A 22451-nucleotide genomic window follows, 5' to 3' on the forward strand; every position below is an offset into this window, starting at 1 on the left:
TGAGTATTTGCAGCATTTCTTGTTTGTGTTTCAGATTTCCAGCATCCACAGTATTTTGCTTTTATAACAACAATGAGGCTGCGTGCCTCATTATAATATTTAAAGTGCCATCCCGCCTCCTTGGTTATCACCCACCCCCGTCCCATCTCTATTAAAACTGGAAGTGCGCAGGTTGGAGGCAAGTTTGAGTTAGGATTCGGGTTTTTAACACTTTAATCTTCTACTCGAAGTTAAAATTCCCCCCACTATCACTGTACAGATATATTACAATACTGACACTGGTGTTTTGCTACTACCACTGGTGTTTTGCAATGTTGAAAACATCAAGTTAGATATTTCATCAAAATCTTATTAATTCAATGTAATTTAAACACTTGCATAGAGAAGGATGCAGTGTTAAATTGCATATTACACCATTTTCGCTAATATCTCGGTCTAAATTACTTGATGACAATTTCCATAAGCAGTGCAAGTCTCTCATGAAATGAAATATGTGCTTTGACTCTCCGGGTAAACGTAGCCAATGTTTCATAATTAGCACGAATAACAATGAATTACTTGCTGGAAAATATATGAGATCCAAATCACATCTCCTCTGTTCCAGGTGACAAAACAATATCACTCCATTAAGCCACTTTATACAGGCTAAACTAGTATGTTGGATTTATTTAGAAGCAAAAAAGCCATAAGCTAATAGTAAATGGCACCTGGATAACAGAACTAGGATAGGTCCACCAGATTATTCTCTTTTCATAAAGCTGCTATTTTATTGAACCTTGGAATGTGACAGTCCATTTGAACAAATAAAGTAAGCCTTCTCTCTTTGCACAAGAAAGAACTTGCATAGATATTGCATCTTTCACAACCTCAGGACATCCCCAAGTGTTTTATAGCCAATGTGGTATTTTTTGCAGAATAGCCACTATTGTAATTTGGGAAAACCAGCAGCCAATTTGCACATAGCCAGCTCCCTCAAACAGTAAAGACCAGATCATCTGTTTTAGCTTTTGGTTGGCCATGACTCTCGGAGAACTCCCCTGCTCTTCTGAAAACAGTGCTATGGAATTTTTTTCATTCACCTGAGATGGTTGATGGGGACCACAGGGGTCGGGAACATGTCTGTACACGGACACCAGTGTCCGTTGTAAAACATTTTGAGGTCCACGACTGGTAGTTTCAGGGATGAGAAATTTCCCATCGGCTGCTTTTTCCAGACCAGACTGGCTTTAAAAAAAATCGCATTGTCTGTTCCACAGCTGAGTTCGAATTTCTAAGCTCAGATCTTTATCTAATGCTCATTAACACTCCTTTCTGTATTCACTGCTGACAGGTGCTCAGAGCAGTTTTCAAACTTCAGACAGATTTTGTGTTTTCTGGTGGCTTTTAAAAAAAACATTCGGAAAACCCCGAATCTGTCTGAAGTTTGGACACCACTGTTCCCACTCACAGCAATGAACAGAGAGAGAGGGGGGGGGGAGAGGGGCAGGGAGAGAGAGGGAGTGGGGAGAGAAAGAGGGGAGGAGGAGAGAGAAAGAGGGGAGGAGGAGAGAGAAAGAGGGGAGGAGGAGAGAGAAAGAGGGGAGGAGGAGAGAGAAAGAGGGGAGGAGGAGAGAGAAAGAGGGGAGGAGGAGAGAGAAAGAGGGGAGGAGGAGAGAGAAAGAGGGGAGGAGGAGAGAGAAAGAGGGGAGGAGGAGAGAGAAAGAGGGGAGGAGGAGAGAGAAAGAGGGGAGGAGGAGAGAGAAAGAGGGGAGGAGGAGAGAGAAAGAGGGGAGGAGGAGAGAGAAAGAGGGGAGGAGGAGAGAGAAAGAGGGGAGGAGGAGAGAGAAAGAGGGGAGGAGGAGAGAGAAAGAGGGGAGGAGGAGAGAGAAAGAGGGGAGGAGGAGAGAGAAAGAGGGGAGGAGGAGAGAGAAAGAGGGGAGGGGAGAGAGAAAGAGGGGAGGGGAGAGAGAAAGAGGGGAGGGGAGAGAGAAAGAGGGGAGGGGAGAGAGAGAGGGGTGAGAAAGAGAAGGGGGGGAAAGAGAGAGGCATGGGAGGGGGAGAGGAGAAAGAGGGGGAGGGGGAGAGAGAGGAGGGGAAGGGGAGAGGGGGAGGAGGGGGGATGGAGGAGAGAGAAGGGAGGGGAAGAGAGGAGTGCGGGGAAGGGGAAGCGAGAGAGGGGAGGGGGAGAGGGACAAGAGAGAGTGGGCAGAGAGAGGGGGGCAGAGAGAGAGAGGGTGCACAGAGAGAGGGGGGAGAGAAAGAGGAGGGGCAGAGAGATAAAAGAGGGACAGATAGAGATGGGAACAGAGAGAGAGGGGTGACGGGGGGAGGGGGGGTCAGAGAGAGTGGGGGACAGAGAGAGAGGCAGACAACACACGGGGGGGGGGGAACGACTCAGAGAGGGGAGGGGACAATACAGAGAAAGGGGGATAGCACAGAGAGGGGGAGAACACAGAAAGGAGGGCAACACTGAGAAGGGGGACATGAGAGGGAGGGGGAGAGAGACAGACAGAAAGAGAAGAGGGAGAGACAGCGATCAAGATCACTCCTGACAGATGGACATCTATCCGGAATACTCCGCATCACTGCAAAAAATGTGCGGGCGGACATTGACTACCTGTACAAGCAAAAGAAAATGCCAGGTATCTCACTAAATAAGTGTCCAACATAGTGCAGAGAAAATGAGTCAATAAAATAGTCTTCTCATTTAAAGCTTCTTCACAAAATGCACATTTGTTTTTTGATTAATAGTAAGATAAATTTTTAATGCCTTTATCTTTCCAAAATTCTCACCGACCTCTTGCGTAAGACAAAAATTGTAATGTGTCCCCCCCCCACATGAAAAGGTGGACATTCCTGCTCCATGCTTTTCACCTTGTGTTTTAAAATAACCTAGCAGCCGGGCTATTTTAAAACACAAGTTTATAGGCTTCTGTTATGTATAGTAATTTTAAAATGGCAAACGTCACTGAGGGAATGTCTCAATTTCTACGCTCTGGCACGCATTACTTTCACTTGGGACACAAGCTCAGTGACGTTGAAAGTTGCTGGACCTTTGCTTCTATATAAATGTCCGCTGCTATCGATTTGGAATCGCATTGTTCCAGAACTTGTATTGAGGAGAAAGAGGCAAGAAAATCCAAGGAATCACCAGAGGTCAGCACTGAAAGTTCCTCATGAATGTACACTGTAATGGGGCTGAGTGATATTGGCAAAAATAGGATGCTGCTGACCCACAGGAACATAGGAAGGAACATAGGAGCAGGAGGAGGCCATTAAGTCCTTTGAGCCTGCTCCACCATTCTAGATCATGACTGATCATCGACCTCAACGCCATATTCCTACACTATCCCCATATCCCTTGAATCATTAGCAACTAGAAATCTATCGATCTCTGTCTTGAACTTACTCAGTGACTGAGTTTCCACCACCCTCTGGGGCAGAGAATTCCAAAGATTCATCACCCTCTGAGTGAAGAAGTTCCTCCTTATCTTAGCCCCAAATGGCTTGGTCTTTATTCTGAAAATGTGTCCGCTGGTTCGAGACCCCAAAGCCAGGGGAAAACATCCTTTCTGCATCTACCCTGTCTATCCCTTTAAGAATTTTGTAAGTTTTTATGAGATCACCTCTCATTCTTCTAAACTCCTGAGAATACAGGCCCAGTCTCCTTAATCTCTCCTCATACGACAATTCCACCAACCCAGGAATCAGTCTGGTGAACCTCTGCTGCACTCCCTCTATGGCAAGTATATCCTTCCTCAGGCAAGGGGAGCAGAACGGCACACAATATTCGAGGTGCGGCCTCACCAATGCGCTGTACAAGTGAAGCAAGACTTCTTTGCTCGTGTACTCAAATCCTCTTGCGATAAAGGCTAACATATCGTTTACCTTTTTAATTGCTTGCTGCACCTGCATGTTAGCCTTCAGTGACTTATGAACAAGGACACCTAGGTCCCTTTGGACATCAACACTTTCCAATCTTTCACTGTTTAAGAAATACTCTGTACCTCCATTCCTCCTACCAAAGTGGATACTTATCCACATTATATTCCATCTGCCATGTTCTTGCCCACTCACTCAGCCTGTCCAAATGCCCTTGAAACCTCTTAGCATCCTCCTCACAACTCACATTCTCACCACCTTTTGTGTCATCTGTAAACTTGGAAATATTACAATTGGTCCCCACATCCAAATCATTGATAAAGATTGTGAACAGCTGGGGCCCATGCACTGATCCTTGCGGTACCCCACTGGTTACAGCCTGGCAACCTGAGAATGACCTGTTTATTCCCACTCTCTGTTTTCTGCCTGTTACCCATTATAATCAAATGTTATCCATGTACAATAGTTAGTAAATGCAATGTAATGGATAACTTTAATAAACCTTAATCTATGATGAATTGTCTATGATTCGTTAACAAAATCCATGCTGCATTTGCAGTTTTAAAAACTATCGGAGAAGGCATAGTAAAAATTCTGATGTTTCAATGACCATGTTAGAAACAGTCAGCAACTGATTTTTTTGCTGCAAATTGGATTAAAAGACAAGTTTTACAAGTTTGTCAAAGATCTGTAACAGCAATGTGCATTATTTACTATCCAGCTTGAGGGCAGATAACCTGATTGGCCAATTTCATTTGAATGTTGTCTGTATCATATAATTACATTATGTTAAAAGTGCATCTTTGATAACAGGTAAGTGATTTGGCTTGGACATAAATTGGTTAGTCTGGAATACAATCTTACAGATATGACTAAAAATTTTGTAACTGAATAATGCATGCAGTAACAACAACTCAACATTTTGCAGAAAAGTCTTTTGTTCATAATTATCTTGTCAGAGCTGAATCAGAATCAACAGTGATAGACTGAGACATAGACATAAGTGAATTTAAGAGAATTGCTTTATTGAAGGAACTGAAGGGCACTCTTTATTTGTAATTGTGTTTATCTAATTTTGTCACTAGCTTTGGTGAGTAAATGACATTTTGCCCAAGAGAGATGCTGTTGTTTCTGTATTTTAGAATCCAGGACCTAGTTTAACAGCCTGTCAAGATGAATAAACTAGTCTTGGCTACCTACCATTAATCTCTCTGTCCCTTCCTGCCCCTGTCTGCTTTTCTGTTTTAGTTGACTTTTCTGAAGTACCATCTGCTCCATCCTATAAAATTATCCTGTTTTGGAGATTACTACCCTTTTGTTTGCTGCCCTGTCTTCAGACACATATTACAAGCAGGTGGTGAAGTTGCACAAACATTGAACATCACGGGTTAACTGCCTTGTGAAAATAGCAGTGTGAGAAATGGTCCATCTTCCTGCTGCTGATTTTTCTACTGCCTCACCTCAATAACCACAATAACAATCCTCTCCTTGAGTTTCATGGTTTATTGGATGAATTTGCACTCCTGACACAGTGTGAATCCACAGAGGTCATCCAATAAAGTTCCATCTAAAGGTGTGCAAAAGAAACCCGACCGAGCCCAAATGCCGAATCTGGAAGTCCGACCCGGCTCGGCCCAAACCCGACACATGTCATCGGGACCCGTCAGGGTCGGGTCGGGTAGCAGGCTGTACTGATGTAAAGGCCTGCTACCCGACCTGACCCTGACGGGATCCGACGACACGTGTCGGGTTCAGGCCGGGTCATGTCAGGCTTCCGGGTCTGGCATTCAGACTGGGTTCGGGTTTCCTTTGCACACTTCTAGTTCCATCTACCACCTCATGACGTGATATAGCTAGCTCTATTCTGTCAATACAATTAATTTGCATTGGCATTTTGCTTTCTAACTAACTAATACAGTTGTGCTGCTCTTCATTGATGTTTGTATGGTTAGCTACTTTATTTATAGGGAAAAATGTGTTTTAAATCGGACTGTGTTTTGATGGCATTAGATTGGTTACAGATTAATTGCCCCCATGTCCGTGGCTGAGTCGATAAGTTTGTCAAATGTCTGCCATGCAACATGTCGGTGCCTCTCCCTGTTGGGCCATGATTTAACATCTCATCTAAAAGACAGCACCTCCAACAGTGCAGCACTCTCTCAGCACTCCACAAAGTGCCAGCCTAAATTTTGTGGACAAGTTTCTGGAGTGGAGTTTGAATCCACAACCTTCTGACTCAGATACAAGAGTGCTGCCAACTAAGACAAGGCCTGCAATCCCAAATTGAAATCTTTTGGGCTAAGTGTTGTCTGTGCACAGCAGACAGACTGACACATTTAGCTAATGGAATTTTGATATAAATCCAATTTGTTAAGCAATTAAGCAAACAGAAATGTTAGCAGTCTCTACACCCTGCTAGACAAAGGGATCATGGTTTGTATCTGCTTCCTTCCCCATCAGAATGACCTGCTGGTTTTGACACCTGACAATAATCAGAAATTTAATTTTGATCTGACAAAAGGCTGCATTTATTAGCATTTTAGCATGTTATCCCCACCATCAGAGTGGATTCTCTTTGCCACCTAATTCATAGAAAGAAAACCTGCCAGGTTCTGACAGATGGAGCATCTCTCCATATTGTGCTTACTGGGAAAAACAGCAACTGACATTCAAACCCCAGCTATTTGAAATGATATAACACTAAAGGCAGACATAACAAATTCAGGTATGGTGTTTCTCAGGTTCAGTGGTATGATGTCATTTGCATAAGAATCTGAGTGTTTTTCTATTATGGGAGCAGACTCACATACATTGCCCTAAACCTACTTACAGTAGCATAATCTTGGGAGGAACTGTAAGGAAAAGGTTAATCTTTAAGCCTGCTAATGACATACTGCTATTGATTTCTCTTCATATTGTTATAGTCGGAACCTTTTGCCTTTGCCTGTTAAGTCAGAAAGTAGAAGACAATTTGGATGCAGTGATCACTGAACTGTTAAATTAAGATTGACCTTGAAGCAATGGTCAGCTTCGCCATCTATAAACTGAACTAAAATTACTCCAGTGCAAACTAATACTTATATTTCAGAGAACTTTAAATAGTTTATAAATTCTGCAGAAAGAAACATCTGTGAATACATCATCCCTTTTAAAAACAAGAGATTGGTATGGAATGGTATAAACTTACAATTAGAAATTTCACTTTGTAGAATAGGAATTAAATGGAACAAGAATAAAACTATTGATAAGATAAAGGAGGGGAGTTGTACCAATTTACAGAAACATAACTCATTAAACTAAAGTTATTGATAAGGGACAATCTCATTACAATTCCCTAACAATTTATGTAATGCAGAAATATGTCAATTGTGTTCTAGAGGGGAAAGTCCTCATCAGGGAACTCCTCTTTGCTGACGATGCTGCATTAATATCTCACACTGAAGAGTGTCTGCAGAGACTCATCGACAGGATTGCGGCTGCATGCAACGAATTTGGCCCAACCATCAGCCTCAAGAAAATGAACATCATGGGACAGGACGTCAGAAATGCTCCATCTATCAATATCGGCGACCACGCTCTGGAAGTGGTTCAAGAGTTCATCTACCTCGGCTCAACTATCACCAGTAACCTGTCTCTCGATGCAGAAATCAACAAGCGCATGGGAAAGGCTTCCACTGCTATGTCCAGACTGGCCAAGAGAGTGTGGGAAAATGGCGGACTGACACAGAACATAAAAGTCCGAGTGTATCAAGCCTGTGTCCTCAGTACCTTGCTCTATGGCAGCGAGGCCTGGACAACGTATGTCAGCCAAGAGCGACGTCTCAATTCATTCCATCTTCGCTGCCTCCGGAGAATCCTTGGCATCAGGTTGCAGGACCGTATCTCCAACACGGAAGTCATCGAGGCGGCCAATATCCCCAGCATATACACCCTACTGAGACAGCGGCGCCTGAGATGGCTTGGCCATGTGAGCCACATGGAAGATGGCAGGATCCTCAAGGACACATTGTACAGCGAGCTCGTCACTGGTATCAGACCCTCTGGCCGTCCATTTCTCCGCTTTAAAGATGTCTGCAAACGTGACATGAAGTTCTGTGACATTGATCACAAGTCGTGGGAGCCTGTTGCTAGTGATTGCCAGAGCTGGCGGGCAGCCATAAAGGCGGGGCTAAAGTGTGGCGAGTCGAAGAGACTTAGCAGTTGGCAGGAAAAAAGACAGAAGCGCAAGGGGAGAACCAACCGTGTAACAGCCCCGAATACCAACTTTATCTGCAGCGCCTGTGGAAGAGTCTGTCACTCTAGAATTGGCCGTTATAGCCACTCCAGGCGCTGCTTCACAAACCACTGACCACCTCCAGGAGCTTACCCATTGTCTCTCGAGACAAGGAGGCCAAAGAAGAAGGAGAAGAAGAAGTTCTAGAGGGGGTAAAAAAGGTATAAAATAGAGATGTTGAAATAAATACTTAGAATTCCATAAGGTCTGATTTACCTCTATCAATCAGATGAGCTTGGAACAATGATGCACTGAAGTTCCTAACTAAACCCGCAAAGTTTGTTGTAAGTGCTACTTTTAAGTGTATGTTAAGTACAGTATACTTAATAAACCTAATAAAATGACACCTGACATTCAATGGTTATAAATTCTTTGATTTGAGGAGTGGCAAACCTATCCTCTCTAACAGGAACAATAATATCCTCATGACCTGGACTGGATATTCATGTCTTTGACACGTGTACTTCTTCAATCTCTCTAAAGGCAGACTGAGCAAACATTTGATGAGATGAGGCTTGATACACATCGGTAAGGTTATTTATTTTACAGCAGGGTAAAACAAAACACAGAAAAGCAGTTATGATCAGACCCCATTAATTCAATCCGTACAATTTATTTTTGTGTAATGATACAAATTAAGGTTGACACCACTCGACATCAATATATCATCTTGACTTAAACAAGATACATTCTAACTATTCACTGGCATTTTTAATTTCTTTGTCTCCACAAAAGCTCTCCTCAATTTCTCTTCAACTAAACTGACTGCAGCAGCACTGTGTCCAGTATTGTCCTTTGTCACCCTCTGTTCCCATAGTGCCACCAAACACAAGAAGCAGGGGAATATCGGTCCATATTAATTGAGCTATTTGTAATGTATTCTTACCATAGACTGGTCAAGTGTATGTATTACAAAAAAAAATCAGTACATCCAGCACTCCAATGTGTCCAGTATCCATCCTTAATTTGATGCCTAGATTCTATTAACCCTTTCCTAGCCTAAATATCTAATACCATCTAACTAAGTAGTAGCTTAGCTTGTTCTTCCCCATGTTCCAACATGCCCTACTGTTCTTTTTTTTAATCATCCCCCCTAAACAATCTTGGTAATTCCTTCCCTTTTTTGTTCTATTGTCATGCTACCTAAACCCATCTGATTAGCATTTTGGGCAGAATTTTTGGGCCCCGTCGAGGTTGGGAATGGAGGCAGAACGGGCCCGAAAATACTGGTGCCGGTGCATGCTGGTGTCCTGACCCTGTTTCCAGCATCGGCCATTTTTGCTGAGGTGGGTTTGGGGCCGGCAGAGCTGCCACCTCATTAACAGCCTTGTTAAGGGCAGTTAAAGAAGGCCAGCTGGGATTTTCCAGTCAGCGTCCAGTTTCCCGACACAATGAGGGCAGTTTAACTGCCTGAAAGTGGGCACCCTGTGGCAGGCCAGGGTGCCAGTGCTGCAGGCAGGCCTACAGGCCCTCGCTGTCTGCCTGGGCGTGGGTGCAGCCTAAGGTTGCTCTGTGGAGGGATAACCCCACACCCCACGCCCCACCCCCACAGTGGTGGCCTGGCTGTTTTTTAATTAAATTGTTTATGTCTTCATGTTGAAGCACCCTCTCAAAAACTTACCCTTTACTGAATCTTGCTATTCTTCTCAAGCTGGAAGGCCTCTGATTGGCCCTCCAGCTTCAAGAACCTGCTGGTCACCCTTAATTGGACAGAGAGCCTGTCTCCATGCCAATTAAGGGAGAACCGCGATCAAAATCCCAGTTAGTAACTGTTTCCCCCGGGGCAGGTTTGGTACCCAGAGACAGTCCCAGCTCCTGTTTCCCACCCCCAAAGTGAAAATTCAACCCATTGTTAAAGAAACTGGATGAGAAAAGCCCAGTAGGCCCACAGCTGCTCACCCAATGTTTTTGTCTGCCCACATCCCTTGTATCATCTATCCCTCTCTCCAATATCTGGGAAAAGCAAAAAGAGAGAACCATAGCCAATTCAGAAATCCTCTGTTCAGATTCCTCTCTAATTCCTCGCAGCTGAGCAGCAAAGTGCCAGGAGGGACCCGATTATTTTCCAGAAAAATTAATCTTACCTCCCACATATCATAATCACCACATTTTCCAAAAATCAGTGCAACGCCTTCTTGACGGATTATAAAGGATCATTGTTCAACACCCCCTCTGGAATCCTGCTCCACAGGTCAATCACTCTCTAAGCAAAGTAAAGCTTCCAGCTGTCCAACCTCACCCTTGTTTTCTCCATTTATATCATGGCTGTGGTTCGACTTGACCCCAAACATATTATAATATTATCTATACCTTCAGTAAGTTTGAATAGCTAGATCAGATCTTAAGTCTACATCTCTCCAGCAAAAACAAACCCAAGGCATCAAGCATATCCATCGCTCAACTGGTCTTAGGCCATGGACCTACAGCCAAAATGTTCTTCTTCATAGAATCATAGAATGGTTACAGGACAGAAGGAGGCCATTTGGCCAGTCGCGGCCACTCCAGCTCTCTTGCAAGAGCAATTTAACTTGTTCCACTCCCCCGCCCTTTCGCCATAGCTCTGCATTTTTTTTTCTCTTCATGTACTTATCCAATTCCCTTTTGAAAGCATTGATGGAATCCTGGGGTGGGGGAGCAAATATTGTACATGATACCCCAAATGGTGTTGTATCAAAATGCTACATGGCCCTATAACTTTGCCCTTGTTCTGCACTGAACAATCAGGGCAATGCAGCTCAAGACCCTGTTTGCTCTAGCTGCAGCCTCTCAGACATGGCACTTAAACTTGAAGGGAGCAGTGAATGATCACACCTAAGCCATTCTTCCTCCCAGTTACCTTTTTGTATCTGCATTCTACGCATTCATGCACAGAACTAGACATGTTGAAAGCCGTTTGCCAATCTTGGGTCAACTTCCAATCTCTCCAGTTCCATTTGCAATCTATTTTCTCATTTAAATTCCTTGTTCTACCACACAACTTAGTATCATCTGCAAATGTATTTACTGTACTGTCGATGACCTTCTCCAGATGGTTAATGAACATAATAAACAGAAAGGAACCTAACATTAAACCCTGGCGCATACCACTTGTGACTGCAGCACATTGGGAAACTACTTCATTTGAAACCATTATGTGTTTATGGTTCTTTAGCCAATTTGTAATTTCACCCTTCATTGGTCTTTTCACGCATAATCCCTCATGAGGTATTTTATCGGAGGTTTTGGAAATTCAAGTAGATGATATCTACTCACCCTTTCTTACCCGATCGCTGATATGATCTTTATTTTTCAACTGAAGTCTTCCGATGAACTAAAGCTTTACCATAAATCCCCACTTTGAGGCTGAGCAGAGGAGGAAGGCAATTTTTTGACACAGAAGTCTTTTTATTTTATACAAGAGGGACTAAGAAATCTGGCAATGAGATGGGACACAAAACACAGTGGCACTAGTCTAACGCACACTTAAAGAACTCAATCAAGTTAGTTAAACATGATTTTCCTATAACAAATCCATGCTGACGCTCAATTTTTAACCAATACTTTTCCAAGTGCCAAGTAATTTTGTCCTGGATTATTGTCTCTAAAAGTTTCCAACAATAGGCTGACTGGCTTGTAGTTGTTGAGTTTATCCCTTTGTTAAACAAAGGTGTAACATTTGCAATTCTTCAGTCCTCTGGCACCACCTACATATCCAAGGAGGATTGGAAAATTGTGGTCAGAGCCTCCACAATTTCCACCCTTATTTCCTTCAGTAACCTAGGATGCATCCCATCCAGACCAATGACTTTTCTACTTTGAGGACAGCCAACCTTTTAAGTATCTTTTATCTATTTTTATCCATTCAATATCACTACTTCGCCTACTACTACTACATTGGCAGCATCCTCTTCTCTTGATTACAGATGCAAAGTACTCATTTAGTACCTCAGCTATACCCTCTACTTCCATAGGATTTCCTTTTTTGTCTTTAATTGACCCAACCTTCCTTTGACATTTATATGTTTATAAAAGTTTTTTCGGTTCCATTTTATGTTAGCCATTAATCTAGTCTCATACACTCACTTTGTCCCTTTTATTACCTTTTTTTTTGATCTCCTCTATACTTTCTGTATTCAGCTTGGTTCTCTACTGCATTATGAACCTTACAATTATCATAAGCCTTCTTTTTCTGTTTCATTTTAAACTCTATATCTTTAGTCAGCAAGGGAGCTCTAGCTTTGGATGCCCTTTTCCCCTCCTCACAGGAATGTGTCTACCCTGTATGCAAACCATCTCCTCCTTGAAGGCCTCCTATTGTTCATTTACTATTTTACCTGCCAATTTTTGTTTCCAATCCACCTGGGCCCTTTTTAACTCAATGAAATTAGCCCTCCTCCAGTTAAGAATTTTTGCACTTTATTGCTCCTTATCTTTTTCCATAACTATTTTAAATCTGATGACATTATGATCACTGTTCCTCAAATACACCCCTACTGAAACATAATCTACTTTCCCCACTTCATTCCTCAGAACTAGATCCAGCAAAGCTTCCTTCCTCATTGGGCTGGAAACACAAAAATCTTGCTTTTCTTGTTTTCTTCTACACATTTCAGAATTCCTTCTCCTCTTTGCCCTTTACACTGTTACGATCCCAGTCTATATTGGGATAATTGAAGTACCCTACTACGATGACTCTATAGTTGTTATATCTTTCTGTAATTTGCTTGCACATTTGCCCCTCCATCGCCTTCCTACTATTCAGTCTATAATATAAACATAATAACATAATAGCTCCTCTATTGTTCCTTAATTCTATCCAAATCGTTTTTGACCCCTTACCACTGTGATAATAGTTTATTTGATCATTGCTGCCACTGCTTTCCCTCCTTTTCTTTCTTCCCTATCTTTCCTGAATAGCTTATAGCTAGGAATATTAAGGTCCCACTCCTCCCTTTCTTTGAGCCAGGACTCTGATATTGCCACTATATTATGGTCCCATGTGGCAACTTGTGCCCGCGGCTCACCAACCTTATTTATAATGCATTTACGCACATGCACTCCAAAACCATTTAGACTGCTTTGCATTAACACACAGTCAAATCCCTCCTATTTTTGAACTATCCTTTGTTTTATTCATTCACAGGATGTGGATGTCACTGGAGAGACCAGTATTTACCTCTCATCCCTAATTGTCCTTGAGAAAGTGTTGGTGAGCCACCTCATTGACAACTGAGTGACTCACTGGGCCATTTCAGAGGGAAATTAAGAGTCAACCACATTGCTATGAGTCTGGAGTCACATGTAGGCTAGACCAGGTAAGGATCGTAGATTTCCTTCATGACCGGCCCTTTTTTAATTTTATTTTTATGTTTTATTTTTATTTTGTTTTGTTTCATCTTTTTTCAACCATGTGCCTGCCCCCTGGTTTTTTCATGTTTGTGCTTTTGTCTAGGGCTGTTCATTATTCTGTCATTTAACGCCCTCTCTGCACTAATGCTTTGTCTTTCACCATACCATTAGCACACTCTCTTTGCCTTTGCCTTAGCCCCATGACCTCCTTGTCAATTAATCTCCCCAGCCCTCTGTCCGATCAACACTTTCCCTTTTGTTCTCTTTCCCCCCAGCCCCGCTTTATTTGCTTAAATCCTATTACATTTCTAACCTTTGCCAGTTCTGATGAAAGGTCACTGACCGGAAATGTTAACTCTGCTTCTCTCTCCACAGGTGCTGCCAGATCTGCTGAGTATTTCCAGCACTTTCTGTTTTTATTATGGCAGATTACCTTCCCTAAAGGACGTTAGTGAACCAGAAGGGTTTTCACAATAATCTAATAATTATATGTTCATCATTACTAATACCAGCTTTTTATTCCAGATTTATTTAATTAATTGAACTTAAATTCCCCACTTGCTGTAGTGAGATTTAAACACGTCTCTGGGTCATTAGTCCCAGCCTCTGGATTACTAGCCCTGTGGCATAACCACTGTCCTACTGTTCCCAGTTACACTAGTGTTATCTGTCTCTCCCAATCCTCTGTGGACATTTTTCCTTGTTTGTCCTCTCTAATGTTTCATCCTGATGCACATCCACCAGCCAAATTAGTCTAAACACTCCCCTACTAGTTAACCGCTCCTTGAGGGCACTGGTCCCAGCTCTGTTGAGGTGCAACACATTAATTTTGAACAGATCCATCTTGCATCAGGACTGGTCCCAAAGTCCCAAGAATCTGAAACTTTCCTCCTAGCTACTTGTTAACCTGTCTTATTCTACTATTCCGATACTCACTTGCGCGTGGCACTGTGAGTAATCTAGGCATTACTATTCTTGACATCCTGCTTTTAACTTTTTCCCTAGCTCCTGAAACTCTGACTGCAGAACCTGAACCATTTTCCTTCCTATGTTATTGGTCCCTATTTGGACCATGACTTCTCTCTGCTCCCCTTCCCCCTCAAAATGTTCTGCATCCTCTCACTGATATCATTTACCCTGATAGGGGGAGGTAACACACCATGCAGGACTCAAGTTGGTAGTTTCAGAAACACCTGTCTATCCCCATGACTATCAAATCTTCTGTAACCACCGCATTCCTGCACTTGGCTGTGCCCCCTATGCAGTACTTTGTCCAAGATGTCATGCTCCAGACTGCACTTCTTCAAGATGCCATTACCCTCAAGACTGAAAACTGGTTAGTGAGCACCATGTCCCTGGAGGATTCCTGCACTTTTTTTTCTTCCTTTTCCTTTTTGTATCTTCTCTCTCTCTCTTTTAATGCAACCTTTCTTTCCCTCTCTTTATTTCTCTTTCTGTACCTGATTTGACATTGAATTCACGCCCTTTATTTCAAACTCCTTCTCAGTTCTTCGGCTGTTTATTTTGCAATCCTTAAATCCCATTGATTAAGGAGATACAGTGGTTGCCCTGTTCACTCAAGTCCCAGATGCCATGTTTCTCTCACTGCGCCATTAACAGCTCACATTTTCAACAACTTAGTGGGCAAAATATTTTGGGCTGAAGGATGAAGGGGCAAATCTAATGGTAGATGCTGCTAGATGCCCTGCTACAGAAAAATCTGGCCTAATGTTCACATCTGCACATTCACAGGGCAAACTGTTTGCCAGATATAGAGTTCCCAAGACAGGCTTTCCTCCATTTGGCCTGTGTTGTGGATTCTTGGGAATACTTGTAATTTCCCAGCTCAGTAACTCTGCAGCAACCTGAGGCTTGCACTTCTCGCAGTGTCCGTTCCCCAGTTTCAGGGACAGGAGCCCAGCACACCTATGGCCGTGTTGACCAATATCTGATTTTTAATTATTATGTTGTTTACACACAGAAATGTCCACATATACATATTAGGACATACTATCTTTTGAGGTGCAGAGATTTATACAAAAGCCCCCTTAAGTGGCCTAGCAACTCAATCTGTTGTATCTGGATAAATAGGACTGGGCAATAAATGCCACTAACGCACTGAGAATGAATTCAAAAATAAATTAAACAAAGTAATAGGAATACCTTTGCTCAAAAAGAAAAGATAGACAGATAGTAGCAACTGAGGAGAAACCAGAGAGGCTGCAGTTGTTCTCCTTTGAGCATAAGAGGTTAGGGGGAAATTTAGTAGAAGTGCTCAGAATTATTAACAGTTATTGATCGAGTAAATAAAGAGAAACTGTTTTCACTGGCAGGAGGGTCTGTAACCAAAGGACACAGATATAAGATAATTTACAAAAGAACCAAATGGGAGATATGGAGATGTTTTTTTTGATATATCCATTATGACCTGAAATGCACTGCGTGAAAGGCTGGTGGTAACATATTCAATAGAAGCATACAAAAGGGGATTAAATATCTACTTGAAAAGGAAAAAAATTGCACGGCTATAGAGAAAGAGAAGCGGGGTCAGAGTAATTCTTCTCAGGTGCAATTAGGGAAGGGGAATAAATATTGCCCTTGCCAGCAACGCCCACATCCCGTGAATAAGTAAAAAAAATTGGATAGCTCTTTCAAAGAACCGGTACAGCTATGATGGGTCGAATGGCCTTCTTTTGTGCTGTAAGATTCTATGCTATGTCTATTGGATCCCCTTGATCCAGCACTCTAGTGACCTCTTCAAAAAACTGCCTCATGTTTATCAAACATCACAGCGCTTTGAAACCCATGTTGGATATCCTCCATAAACCCTGTATGTTCCAGAAAATTATTGACATGATTACCTCTAATGTTGCTCCTCCACCACAAAGGGTTAGCATTATGAACGCTGGACTTTGTAACATGATTATATTTTAAAAACTGTGATTTTTAAAAGTTTAAGATGGGGTCTGGAAGGTCAGGTGCCCTCACATCAACTCTGCTGAAGGACAAGACAGAAACCTTGGTTACCAGGACAACAGAGAACACAGAACAAAAACATTTTTTTGGAAAAATATCAGAGACTGCAGGGGTAGTACCTGAAGAACAATGGGTTTCACCCTTCAAGACGTTCGCGTCATAAACAAGGAGTCAGTGATTTTGAAGATGCAAATGTACCAAGTAGCTGTTAACACCTGGGAGCAATAGAAGGTCCAGAAGGCTCTGTGAAACCAGACTTCTAACTTTGCATAACAGAACAGAACAATAAGCTATTGACTTTTGGGTCCAGATAAATTTAACAGATTTTCTGAAGGCAGACTGGCTGTAAGAAGGGAATCCAGCAGTTGCAGCCTCAGAGCAGTCTGGAAGGAAGACAACCAGTGGTGGCAGCCTTGAGAGGGAGAGAGGGAACACCTACTCTCAGAAGCCTGATACAGCGAAGGGCTGTGTAGATTTGAATCTGTTTTGAAAGTTGAAGTTTGTGGAGAAGGAAAAGACCAACAGTATCACCAGGAATCGCCTTATTCAAGGACATCCAGGTCGGAAGTCCTCGGAGAAGTGAGCGAAGAGGACATTGATTTTTGAAAAGCTCTGGGAGATCCAACCCATTGATACTGGGAGGAGTTTGGGACTTTTAACCACAAAGGATTTCACCATCAAAGAGTACTGTCTAACATATAAGTGTGGTATGAGGTTTTCAAGTATGTTAATAATTAAAAAAAACACCTTTCTTTGTAATTTGGGATATCAGCTATTTAGTTAGTTAGATTTCCTTTAGTTCAGTTGTTATAATCAAAGCTTAAAATGTGAAATCTTGTCATGTAATTTTTTTAATTGTTCTGTAAGTTCATATCTTGTATTTTTAACATTAATAGTCTCACTGAGGTTGTTACAGACCTACTGATCTATAGTTTTGAGGATTGACTTTAACCATTGTTCAAAACAAATGCAGAACCACATGTGTTAGTACTATGCCAGTTCTCAAGTGAGCTATTGAAAATATTCAGCAGGGTATCACACAAGACCTCCATGATTATTTTCCAGAATAAGTTCTATCTGGTCCTGCTGTCTTTTTCACATTGAGCCTTTTTAACTTAGCACTGTTTCCCCTGAGATCTGAAAACAATCCATCACAGGTCCAACCTCCCCATAGTTAAAAACAAATACAAATATAAATGATCTATTGCATGTTCTGCCATGCAATTTTCATCATTGACAACCCTATGCTGTGTCAGCTCTGAATTAGAAGGTTGTGGGGTCAAATCCCACTTCAGCACTGAGAATAAAAATCAAGGCTAAGACTCCAGTGCAGTACTAAGGGAGTGCTGCACTGTTGGAGATGCCATCTTTTAGATGAGATTTTAAACTGAGGCCTCATCAGCCCTCTTAGGTGGGCCTAAAAGATCCCAGGATGCTATTTCAAAGACGACTAGGGGAATTATCCCCAGTGACCTGATCAATATTTATCCTCAATCAACATCACTAAAACAGATCATCTGGTCATTGTGAAATTGATGTTTGTGGGAGCTTGCTGTGCACAAATTGGCTGCCGCATTTCCTGCATTACCACAGAGACTACACCTCAAAAGTACTTCACTGGCTGTGGAGTGCTTTGGGACATCTTGTGGAGATAAATGCAAATCTTTCCTTCTCTCAGTCTTCGAACAATAGTTCTGTAAGGTCCCTGACTGACCTAACAGAAGAAAAATGTACCCATTGTTTTGATTGTTTTGTATGATCTTGCTTTCTAAATTCATTTTAGCTTCCCAATACGTTTTGGATAGCACCAACTGTTTTCTGTAATATATTTTCTTGTCTAAAATGCGATTCTATTTATAACTCTTCAAAGGATTCATTTTTGAGTGCTCACGGCCAAATTGCACCCTACCCCCAACCCCATATTGCTGTTGTGGCTTTCTCTCATTGTTTATTCTTAAAGTTTAATTTACTTACAAGTTTCTAAGTATCTCTTTTGTAATGCATTACAGTATCTGCACCCAACTCTCATAACCCCCATTAAAGTTTCTTCTCATTTCGGTAAAACAAACCTTTATAGAATGTGACAAGCATATTATAATCCCGAAATATACTAAAACTCCATATTTAAGTCTTACAGGGTGGTCCAAATCTGAAAACCTACTCCCTCACATCTAAATAACGTACCAGTTGTGGCTCATTATTGAACATTACATCCTAGCTATCGCCTCCTGTAGCAATAATCCTCACATGCTGAGTTAGTGAAGACTCCCCATATGAGGTGTTAAAAAACAATCATTAATTGCATCGATAAATGTCTCCTCGTGGAGGTTTCTCATCTTTTCAGCCTGCCTCTTATTTATTCACTTTATGGATAATTGTAATTACCCTTCACTGTTCCTTTCACTGGCGATGTTACTGATTTCATTCTACAGCTGCAGATATTCATTCCCTCACCCTTCATTGTGTAGGTCTACAAGAGGTCCATCCAAGCCTCTGGTAAGTATTTCTGATGAACTCCAATTGGAGCCCAAGTTAATCCCTACTTGCAATGGATTGCACTGATAAAACTTCTTTATAGCATTACCTGATAAACAGAGGTTGGAGCTCATTTTGAGCTCGTACTAGAGCTGCTACAGAGACCCATGACGGGAACCCTTATGATATATTCACACATGAGTTGCTAATAAATGGCTTTCCTTTTCAGTTGCTTGGAGTGAGTTCACAGGTTCAAATCCCAGTGCTGCAAGCCATGATAGAATTCAATTCCCAGCAGTAAATTACAAGAACACCCCAGCATTCCTTCAGCTACAATATTTTAGTCATGAATGTTCATGCCTAGGTATCTATTGAACCTTTTTCAAAGATAACGTCAAGTTTAGTCGATTACTGCATACTACACCCGGGCCAATCACCAAGTTCTGTCATATCAGTATGCCGACAAGCCCTAAAATTCTTGCTTATTTGTCCAGTTCAGAATGACACGGCAGGAATTGTGTGACTTCTTCAATGAACGACACCGTCTGGAAGTCTTCTTTTTATTGCTTTTGCTGTTTTAGTTGAGTTATATATCGGCATGTTTCTGACTGCATTCCAGTGCCAAACTTCCTTAAAAGGGTATGAAACACGGCAGTTCACTCTGCTGCAGGCAAACGACAGCACTTTCCAAGCAAGTTTATTAACACTTTACTTACTAGTGGTTAGGGTTTTTCCAGTTATTCATAATCAGTCTAGAGGAAAATTTAAATCTCATATTAGCAGAAAATTGTTAGTTGGATCAAGTTGAGCTTAACACACAGCTTAATCCAAAATCCAATACAATTCTGACAAGAAGTAACTTTATGGATACAAATAATGCCACTTATGATTATGTTTAATTATTCTATTTCTAAAGTAAGGGTTGTAAATAACAAGAACCATATTTATATAAGACCTTTTAAGTAATAAAACATCCTAAGGCCCTTCGCAGGAGTATTATAAAACAAAATTTGACACCAAGCCACATAAAGAGATATTATGACAGATGAATAAAAACCTGGTCAAAGAGTTTGGTTTTCAGGAGCATCTTAAAGGAGGAAAGAGACGTTGACACAGAGAAAAGTTTAGGGAGGAAATTCCAGATCTTAGGGCCTTGGAGCTGAAGGCATGCCAACAGTGAAGCGATTAAAATCAGGGATGCTCAGGAGGCCTTAATTAAAGTGGTGCAAATACCTCAGAGGGTTGTGGGGCTGGAGGAGATTACAGAGATAGGGAGAGGCGAGGCCATGGAGGGGTTTGAAAACAAGGATGAGAATTTTAAAATGGAGGCATTGCTTAACCAGAAGCCAATGTAGGTTGGCGAGCACAGGGGTGATAGGTGAACAGGACTTGGCGACTTAGTCCAAATTGGGGTAGTTTGTGGAAGGCCAGCCAGGAGTGTGTTGGAATAGTCAAGTTTAGAGTTAACAGAGATATGGATGAGGGTGTCAGCAACAGATGAGCTGAGGCAGGGTGAAGTTGGGTGATGTTTCGGAGGTGGAAATAGTCTTAGTAATAGCATAGATATGTGGTTGGAAGTTCATCTTGGGGTTAAATAAGACCCAAGTCTAGCTTAGCCTCAGTCAGGGAAAGGGATGGAGTTGGTGCCAAGGAAATTAAGTTTGTGGTGGGGACCAAACACAATGGTTTCAGTCTTCTCTATATTTAGTTGTAGGAAATTTCTGCTCATCCAATACTGGATGTCAGATGAGTGGTCTGAAAATTTAGAGACAGTTGAAGGGGTAAAGAGAAGCAGTGGTGATGTATAACTAGGTGTTGTCAGCATACATATGGAAACTAAAGCTGTGCTTGTGCATGATATCACCAAGGGCAGAATGTTGATGCGAAATAGGAGGGGCCAAGAATAGATCCTTGGAGATATTAGAGGTAACAGTGTGGAAGTGGGAAGAGAAACCACTGCAATTGATGCTCTGGTTATGATTAGAAAGATAAGAATGGAACCAGGTGAGAGCAGTCCCACCCAACTGGACGAAAGTGGAGAGGCGTTGGAGGAAGATGATGTGGTCAACCATGTCAAAGGCTGCAGACAGGTCAAGAAGGGGGAGGAGGGAAAGTTTACCCTGGTCACAGTCACATAGGATGTCATTTGTGACTTTGATAAGATTGCTTTTGGTACAGTGACGGGCAGAAACCTGATTGGAGCGATTCAAAGATGGAGTTCTGGGAAAGATGGGCAAGGATTTGGGGAAGCAACAATACGTTCAATAGCTTTGGGGAGGAAAGAGAGGTTTGAGATGGAGCGGTAGTTTGAAAAATAAATAAATAGATAAATAAGGGGATAATTTAAATAGAATGGTAAGAATGTGGAACTCGCTACCCCATGCAGTAGTTGAGGCAAACATCATCGATGCACTTAAGGGAAACACATGAAAGAAGAATAAGTAGAAGTTTATGTTGATAGCGTTAGATGAAGAAGAGTTGGAGAAGGCTCGTGTGGAGCATAAGCATTGGCATAGATCATTTGGGCCAAAAACCTTTTGCTGTGCTGTGCAGTCTATGTAATTCTAGGCAATTTGGGAAAACCTAGATCTGCTGCTGTACACGTTAGCCTCCGGCACCCATCTTTAAAGTTGAGCATTAAAACATACAGCTGTTTGATGGTGTCCTACTGTGCACCAATCCAATGAAACGGATGGAGCAGTGTGCATGTTCAGCTGTAGTTGCTAAGATACCAAACACCACTGTACGCAGAGCTGAAAGATGTTCAACATATCTGCCTACAATGATATTCAAACCAATCTGGTATTAAAATTTACAGTTCTGAAACGCATTTCCTCTTTCTCTCTCGTGAAAACTAAAACATCCCCAGACAAATAACCATCCCTCTCTGTGGCATTTCTAAAGGTCAGTCTTAATATATCAGATAACATTGAGCCATTGAGGTTAATACCTGGTGATTTTACAGCGGCATTTAAACACACTGGGGAAGAAATTTGCCTGGTTATCACCCTTTTGTTTGGTCACTGCAAGCGCCCTTAGAGCTCCAAAATGGTTTCTAGGCACACATGTGCACACTTGTGTGGCAAATCATGCCAAATGCCATATTGGTGCAGATAATGGTGCATGTACAGTGAACGTTCACCATAATTATGCAGAGCAGGCAGATCATAAGGTCAGTTAGAGTGCAGTGCTGAATTGACACCAGCAGAGCCATTTTGGAGCTCAACTCTCAAGCCAAATCCCTCTCCTAACCTTACACAGTTGAACATATTTTCAACAGCATAAAGGACCCACCACTTGTGTTACTTAAAGGGATCATCAATCACTTTTAGGTCAGTTGCTGTTTGATTTCCTCTGGTTGCTGCTTTGATTCCACAAGTGTTTGGTGTTTTGTAGAGTTGTTTTAAATTGAAAAAGCGTACAGGGAGTGGTGTGGCAGGTGCTGAAGGAGCTTTTGCTAACTTGAAGGCTTCTGTACAAATTAATTGCTCCCAGACATGGGTGCACAAGTCGGCAATCCCCTTGGAATACAGCATGA

At 42.0% G+C, this 22451-nt stretch overlaps 1 protein-coding gene across 5 annotated transcripts in view; it reads right to left on the bottom strand.

Annotated features, from left to right (window-relative positions):
- The window catches only part of prkg1b (protein kinase cGMP-dependent 1b), an 847749-nt gene that overhangs the window by 769974 nt on the left and 55324 nt on the right, over window positions 1–22451 (bottom strand). The window contains exon 1 of one of the 5 annotated variants that reach the window (XM_068052495.1): window positions 19023–19102. The exons of the other annotated variants lie outside the window; for them this stretch is intronic. The gene's annotated coding sequence lies outside the window, so the exon portion shown is untranslated. Of the gene's footprint in view, window positions 1–19022; window positions 19103–22451 lie in introns of those variants that run through there. 5 annotated transcript variants of the gene reach the window in all.

Source organism: Heterodontus francisci, chromosome 20 (assembly GCF_036365525.1).
Source record: "Heterodontus francisci isolate sHetFra1 chromosome 20, sHetFra1.hap1, whole genome shotgun sequence".
In the NCBI taxonomy this organism is placed as follows: Eukaryota; Metazoa; Chordata; class Chondrichthyes; order Heterodontiformes; family Heterodontidae; genus Heterodontus; species Heterodontus francisci.